The sequence below is a fragment of the Tiliqua scincoides genome, chromosome 4 (genome assembly GCF_035046505.1).
Source record: "Tiliqua scincoides isolate rTilSci1 chromosome 4, rTilSci1.hap2, whole genome shotgun sequence".
Taxonomy (NCBI): domain Eukaryota; kingdom Metazoa; phylum Chordata; class Lepidosauria; order Squamata; family Scincidae; genus Tiliqua; species Tiliqua scincoides.
Window position 1 is genome coordinate 17,002,018 of NC_089824.1, and position 6,979 is coordinate 17,008,996.

The following is a 6,979-nucleotide window of genomic DNA, read 5'->3' on the forward strand; positions in this document are numbered from 1 at the left end:
CCCCTCCCTTTTTTTCTTGACATGGAGTCGGTCCGCAAGTGGAAGAGGCGCTCAGGGTGTTAATGGAAATCGGGGTTCCCAGTAGTTATAGACTGTGACACGGTTTATAGGTGTAAAAAACTGTCCCGCTTTCTCAGTCATTACATAGAGTAGACGCTTTTGACCCAAGACAGGCCAAGTCCCTAAGAGGCAATGATTTTCAACCACTGTGCAGTGGCACATTGGTGTGCCGGGAATGTTCCACACATGTGCTGTGGGGGTTTGGAGGAGGGTCGTTTATTAGTCCCTGCTATTGGGGGATGTGAGGCCCCAGCCAGCAGTCTGCTGTGCTTTGTCATTGTCCAAAAAGCTGATGGAGTGCCTTGACAATTTTAGCACCTTGTCAGCGTGCCATGCGATGAAAAAGGTTGCAATTGGCTGCCAAATGATGGTTATATACCAAATGATGTGTATTTTCAAGCTATAGAAAAAGAAGAAAACCCAGTGGGAGCAGGGCAGTGGTACACCACCATGCCAAGGGCGTTGCCCCACCCACTGCATAGGAGGAGGTCCATCATAGGGGTGAAACGCTGGCCTCCCACACCAGGTGATGCAGACCCTAGTGACATCACTGATCAGGGTTAATACAACTTAGACCTCTCCTCCAGAGTACAGAAAGGCAAAAACCAGTCCAGAATACTTATATGTATGGAATCGCGCCCATCTGTGTGTGCCCATTAGCAGCGGTATAGCTACAGGGGGACAACATCATACATACTGCAGACACCACACCATGCCATGTAAGTGGCTCCTCCCTCTCACCGTAGGAGTCAATCTAGGCAGCAATAACAATGTGCAAGCGTGCCACCCCCCCATAGCTACACCACTGTCCATAGGCAAGCACGGCTGGCTCATTTATTGCCTCTGCAATGTGCACATGCCCGATCTCAGGAAGCTAAGCAGGGTCAGGCCTGGTTAGTACTTGGATGGGAGACCGCCTGGGAATACCGGGTGCTGTAGGCTTATACCATAGTCTTTCGAGACTGAAGGTTGCCAGCCAAGGCAAATTGAATGGCAGGAGTTCAGCAGGCATCTGCAAACCATTTCTAGTCCTGCAGGCCCATGCTGGTGAGATTCATGATGTCAGCTCACATCCATCCTGGAAAAGACTGTGAGGGATGCAGGCTGGCGTGTGGGTGTCAGCCAAAGAATCAGAAAGCAGGCAATGCGCTAAATTTCTTTCCTGTCTCTTTTAAAAATGGATCCTAACGTAAGTCATGCCAACTGTCTGGTTTCCATGGGCCTCTTCCCACATTATGACAAGTCATGACAGAGTGCCTTCTGGTGAGGCATTTCTGTACCTAAAATTAATCACAGCAAGGGAAGCTCCTTGTCTGCCCGTCAGATCTAGAAAAGGTGCTGTGATAACTTGAAAAGGGAAAGCATTGTAAGAGGAGCCCTGCTGGATCAGTGCAAATAACCATCCAGCCCACAGCATCCTGCTTCCTACCACGATCACCAAATGCCTCTAGGAGGCCTGGAGTGGCATGACCTGGAACACCACTCAGTACTGCTTCAGGTCTGCTGCAGCCTCTTCTGCACTACTTTTTTTTCCAAAAAAATCTCCTAGCAGTTTCTTCAAACGTGGAAGTTTGGGACTTCCTATTTCATTTAAAGCACCGGTTCCCTGGCTTTCAGGAACTGTGGTCCACTGTGCCTGCACCCGGGTCCATTGTGGGCCACCGAGTGCACAGCTGCGGAGGACATGGTGATGGCGCAATGATGTAATTGTGCCACTGCCAATGGCTGTTGGATTGCCCTGATTTCAGGCCAATCTGAGCCAAGGGAGGGCCTCCGTGAGGGCCCTCACCAGTGCCAGGAATATTATGGCGAGTGCATGGCAGCCTGCTCACCTGCCAAACACCAGGTCCAACTGGCTTGTGGACGACTTCCCATGGGAACTGCTGATTTAAAGGGACTGTGCAAATGAAGGAACTCCATTGTATGTGTGGTCCCTGCAAATCAAACCTCAAGTCCTGCACTTCTGCGCTGAAGAAACTGCACAAGGAGCCTGGGAAGGAAGTGGGATGGTCCACTTTCTGCTTACTTGTAGTAGGCAGAAAGCAGACTGGTGTGATTCATGTCTGCAGTGGGCTGGAGGAAGGCGTTGGCAGTGGCACATTCAAGTGAAGGGCATCCCATGTCTGCAGCCCACTTACCCCTCCCACTATTTGCACCACTTAAGTCATGGGTGGGCTGCCCCTGAAGATGCTCATAAGCAGGGCATAGTTCTTTCCTGCTGTTTCTTTCCCAGCAACTGGTATTCAACCACAGACTGCCTATGAACTTACTTGTAGATAGCATATAGCCATCATGCTTAATAACCATTGATAGACTTGTCCTCTATGAAATTGATGTTTAAAGCCTTCTAGGCTAGTGGCCATCATCACATCTTGTGGCCAACAATTCCATAAATTCAAGTGCTGTGTCAAGTACTTCTTTTTGTCAGTCCTGAATGACCTTGCAATCAGTTTCATTGGATGTCTGCAGATCTAGTGTCATGGGAAAGGGAGAAAAACCTCTTACTGTAAGGCAGATAGATCAAAAGCACTGTGGGGTTTTCAGCAAAGCATGAGTTTTTGTAGGCAATAGTCTACTTTACCAGCAGCATGAAGCAGACGGAGAAAGTGGTAGGTGGACCTACACAGAGGTTGAATTCTGAAACTCTACTGCCATCTAACTCAGTTCTGCCTATAATACCTGGTTGTGGCTGTCCAGGGTTTCAGGCAGGGGGGTTCTTTCCCAGCCCTACATGGCGATGCCAAAGATTCAATGTAAGATCTTCTGCATGCAAAGCATGTGTTCTGCCACGGAATTACAGCCCCATCCCAAGGTTGAAGTACATTGGAGAAGAACCAAGCTCCAACTATCCCTATTTACCAGCCACAGTCCATGTTTTCTGGTACGAGTCCCTAATGTAACAGTGCCTCAGTGTTGTATTGTGTTCAAACCTGGAGATTAGCATTTTTAAACCAAAACCAGTGAAGCTGTTTCCCTGCTGGATTGTTCTTCAAACTTGCCCACCCGAAGTGGAAAGAAAAAGTAATGCCCATCTCCTGTTCTTTTTCCTTTTCTTTTTTAATTACAGAATTGGGGGAAAGATACATTTGGTTGCCTCCAGGGTCTGCTGCTGAAATCACTCTCTTTATAGTTCCACTCAAGCTGTTTGCATGCCTGTGGTGGGAACTCAGTTATACAGGGATGGTGAGCAGGTTTTGTCCTTACAGCTATGTGACTACGATTTACCGTATTTTTTGCTCCATAAGACAAACTTCCCCCCCCCAAAAAAGTGGGGGGAAGTGTGTGCGTCTTATGGAGCGAATACTGGGGGCAAGGTCCTCAATTGCACAGGCGCCACAGGGGGAGGGCAGGCGGAGAACAAAGGGGGCAAGGTCCGCACTGGGGGCAAGGTCCTCATTTGCACAGGTGCCACAGGGGGAGGGCAGGCAGAGAACAAAGGGGGCAAGGTCCGCACTGGGGGCAAGGTCCTCATTTGCACAGGTGCCACAGGGGGAGGGCAGGCTTACTTTAAAAGTAAGTTTTCCTCCTCTAAAAACTAGGTGCGTCTTATGGTCAGGTGCATCTTATGGAGCAAAAAATACGGTAGTTTTCTCTGAAATAAATGGTGGCTCCAGGGATGAGGGAGAGGATGAGCTGGAAGGGATGATTCACACCCCATGCTTGCTCACTGTCCTCCCACAACCCCCTAATCCCCCAGTTGCTTCACCCTGCCATTCTTTTTGCTCACTGAAAGCCCCACCCCCAACTCCTCTTCAGCTCCCAGCATGCTCCACCTGGTCTATTTTGAAGAAGTGGCTGCACAGGTAAGAAAGAGGTGGTAGTGAAGGAGCGGGTAGTGAGAGGAACCGGGTGCTCCAGGATCACTCAATTGCTGCCACCTTCTTATTCAAGTATGCCCAGTATGTCCTACCAGCCTGTTTTGAAAAAGTGGTCACATGTGCAAGGTGATGGTTGTAGCACTGGCGATACTGGTCCCTGTGCCACCCAGGTCCAGGACTACAGAATGCCTCCCCCCAAGGAGAATGCCCCTGCCACACCCCTACTATCACATCAGGGAGGGCCTTCTGAGGGCCCGAGGAGACCACGCATGGCCTCCTCTGGCACTCAAAAGGACTTCTGAGGCCTTCAGATAGCCTAAAATGTCATTTCTGGTTTTTGGATGAAAACTCTTGTGTGGGTTGTACATGCATGCATGAAAAAAGGCAGTGGTAAATTGGAGCATGGCTTTGGGTGTCACTTCACCTTGGGCCATACCTGGGTAGGAGTCATTCACTTCTATGGGAGAAGGCAAAGGAGTAAACTTCAGGGTACTGCTAACTGTGTCCCCTGCCCTTCCCTCTTAATGTGGGAAGAGTAGGACTGTGTCAAAATGCCCTCCAACTTTTATGCCCCGTTCATAGGTGGTGCAATTGGGAGAGACCATCTGGGGAAAAATTCAGGTTATAGGGTGAAAGTACCATGCCTCATAACCAGTGCTCTTTCTGCTGGTCAATGACTACCATTTTGCTTACCCAAGCAAAAGCCCCTCTCAGAATGATGCTAGGCCATTTTCAGCTCAGAACCCTAGTGGCACATGTACATAATAGTTCCTGTCTTGATTCATCAAGAGGGTATAGCAGCGGTTTTCAAACTCTCAGGGAGTTTGAAAACCGCTCTAAGTCCTTGCGGGGAAAGGGGGAAGGCAGCAACGCAATCCCCAGGATTGCATTGCTCAGGGGACTGCAGGGGCTTGGCTGTACTTACCAAAGCCTCCTGCAGCCTCCCGGGGGTGCGGGGAGCCCTGCGTGACCGTCTGCAGGGCTCCCCAAAGCTTTGAAAGCGAAAGCAGAGTGATCGTGCCCCACCTCCGCTAAACCTGAAGTGGAGTGTGATCGCTTCACTTTCACTTCTGAAGCATATCCTGGGGATTGTGTCGCTGCCTCCTCCCTGCCCCTGCCCCTTAAGGGGAGAGAGGCCAGGAACTTCAGTTGTGACACCCCAGTTTGAAAAGCCCTGGGGTATAGTAAAGGGTAAATTACAGCTCTTTGATATAGGACTGTGGGCCCAATCCTATCCAACTTTCCAGTGGCAATGCAGTTGCAATGCAGCATTGAGGCAGGGGAACAAACATTCCCTTTCCTTGAGGAGGTCTCTGTGACTGCCTCCCCACCACAGGGTGCAGCACATACCCTATTAGCAGGGCCGCATCAGTGCTGGAAAGTTGAATAGGACTGGGTCCTGTGTCCTGCCAAATGGAGAAGAAGATGCTTCTCGGTTTCCCCTCGCGTTATACCCACACTATTTGGGGTACACTGTGTTACTTATGCAAAATCCTTAATGATCTCTTTGGAGGGAAGATAATCAAACTGCCTTAGTAAGTGCAGGCAGATTCAGGCACAGAAACTGATGCACTGAATGACCCCAGGCAATAGTTTAAACTCCTTGTCTCTCTTTCAGATCACTAGCATAATTAGGAAACAGCAGGATATGGCCCCAAACCTGGGACAATAAATGGTCAAAACAGCCCTTTCCATTTGAAATGGGTGCAGGTGATTTACACTAATAGATAACTGTCCTTTCACTCCTAGCATGCAGCATGTCTGTGATAGAATATGGCGCCCATGTTTCCTGGCTTGTGATAATATGTATCACAATGATTGATATTTATACAATACATGTATACATTGTACATAATACAATGATATTATTGTATCACAATAATATGAAGGCCTTAGGAGTGGACCTCAACAGGTGGGAAACCCTGGCCTCTGAGCGGCCCGCTTGGAGGCAGGCTGTGCAGCATGGCCTTTCCCAGTTTGAAGAGACACTTGGCCAACAGTCTGAGGCTAAGAGGCAAAGAAGGAAGGCCCATAGCCAGGGAGACAGACCAGGGACAGACTGCACTTGCTCCTGGTGTGGAAGGGATTGTCACTCCCGGATTGACCTTTTCAGCCACACTAGATGCTGTTCCAGAACCACCTTTCAGAGCGCGATACCATAGTCTTTCGAGACTGAAGGTTGCCAACATGGATAATATGTAGGAGTTAGTTGCATGTGTCATTGCTTTTTATGACTTCAAGCTTATTATGATCTTAGTGTTAATTTCATCACTATATCTGTGGCAGAACCCAGAGGGCTTGGAGCCTGAGAGTGGGGCGGTAAAGCTGGTCTTACAAGGAGCTGCAGAACCTACACCCTGATCCAGCAAGGCAGGCAGGCAGGCAGACCCACAGGGGCAGACTAGATATGGAGCCAATTCCACTGCATTGCAAAACTTGCGGTGCACATTTGGATAGGAGATATCCAAGGTGTCACCCTGTCACACTCAGGGTGACCAGATACAATGGAGGACAAAGTGCCTATACTTTTAACCAGTGTATAGAAAAGGAGATTTTGACAGGTGTCGCTTTTTAAACCCTTCCATGTTGAGCTGCACCTTCCAAAATTCCCTCTTCTATACACTGGTTAAAGGTGTAGGCACTCTGTCCTCCATTATACCTGGTCACCCTGTTCACACTACACATTGCGCATGGGAGATTAGCACTATTATTGTTAATATTGTCATCTATGTACACAGCTTATGGAGTCCCATAAGCAAAGACTGGCTTCTGACCCCAAGGAGCTTATCAATTAAAAGCTAGTGGAGATGGAGGTAATAGGCATTTAAAGAGGCTGTGTGGAGGAAGGGGCAGGAAAGGTGGACTGTTTTCAACTTAGGTAAAACTTATGCAGTGGCATCGCTAGATGGGTGTGGAGGGTGCAGGCCACACTGGGTGATGTGGCTGGGGGGGTGGGGTGACACCACTACTGGCCAACATGTTTAAAATCTTGGTATTTTTGAATAATACCATCATATTGTATATCATTTGATGTGTAATTTCATGCAGAATTCATTGAAACAAACTGCGTTGAAAAATCACTATTCTATCAAAAATTATAG